This window comes from Microtus ochrogaster, unplaced genomic scaffold (genome assembly GCF_000317375.1).
Source record: "Microtus ochrogaster isolate Prairie Vole_2 unplaced genomic scaffold, MicOch1.0 UNK18, whole genome shotgun sequence".
In the NCBI taxonomy this organism is placed as follows: Eukaryota; Metazoa; Chordata; class Mammalia; order Rodentia; family Cricetidae; genus Microtus; species Microtus ochrogaster.
The window spans coordinates 5278995-5280215 of NW_004949116.1; the positions used below are offsets into that span (position 1 = coordinate 5278995).

Consider the following 1221-nt stretch of genomic DNA (forward strand, 5'->3'; position numbering starts at 1 on the left):
TGCCTAACCCCAAATCACTTTTTCTTTCTTTCTTTCTTTCTTTCTTTCTTTCTTTCTTTCTTTCTTTCTTTCTTTCTTTCTTTCTTTCTTTGTATGGGAGGGTCTGGTGAGACAGGGTCTCACCTGCTTCTGTCTCTAGTGCTTGGATTGAAGTCGTAAACTACCATATCCACCTCCAAACTAGTTTTTTTGTTTGTTGTGTAGTTTCTTGAGACAGGGCTTATCTGTGTAGCCCTAGCCCTGGCTGTCCTGGAACTCATGCTATAGACCAGACACGAACTCATTGTGTAGCTCTGGGAAAGAAAAAGAAGAAAAACAGTTGTTTTCTGCCCGACCTTGGCACAGCAGCATGCTATCCTATCTTTGGTAGTATGTGTTAAGTGTTCCCAAAACTTAGAAAACTCCTTAAAATGCTTACAAAACTGTACATACTGATGGATGTAGTAATTCTAGCACCTGAGAGACTAAGGCAACAGACTAACAGATTCTAAGCTAGATTGGTCTATATCCAGAATTTGTCTCAACAAAGAGCAGAAAATATACGTCATCCTCATAAGTGGATCATTACTAGCCACCAAACAAAATGTGAGCTAAGGAAGCACAAATTATAAGCTGTGAAGTATTAACAAGCATGACTTAAAAGGTATAGGTAGAAAAGTTGGAGCTAGAACCCAGGCATGTGCTAGGCAGGCACTGTGCCTCCAGACAGCATTGTTAGTCCTTGATGTACAGCAGTAATCTTTTTTCTGAGTTCAGTAATTGGGTTAGTAACAAAGTTTGTTTTTCTTGTTTGTTTGTTTTTTGAGACAGGAATGATCTCAGTATGTAGCTCTTGACTGTTCTGGAACTCACGATGTAGACCAAACTGGCGCCAGTCTCACAGAGATCCACCTGCCTCTACCTCCCAAGTATCAAAGGCATGTGCTAACACACCTAGCAATTTTTTAAAATTTACATTGTTACTTGTTTCTGATGTTGGTTATTCAAAGGTAATCAGTGCATGAAATACAAGTATGTATTCACATAGTAAAGTGACTGTAGAGAAAAAGTCCCTGTGTATTTCAAACATCTAGAAGAAAGGAATTCGGTTGCTTTTATCATTGAAAAGATGATAAGTGAGCCAGGCAGTGGCAGTGCACGCCTTTGATCCCAGCACTCAGGAGGCTGAGACAGGCGAATCTGAGTTTGAGGCCAGCATGGTCTACAGAACAAGTTCCAGGA

At 40.3% G+C, this 1221-nt stretch overlaps 1 protein-coding gene across 1 annotated transcript in view; it reads left to right on the plus strand.

The window, feature by feature from the left end:
* The window catches only part of Ube3c (ubiquitin protein ligase E3C), a 105093-nt gene that overhangs the window by 82590 nt on the left and 21282 nt on the right, over nucleotides 1-1221 (plus strand). The window lies entirely within an intron of this gene.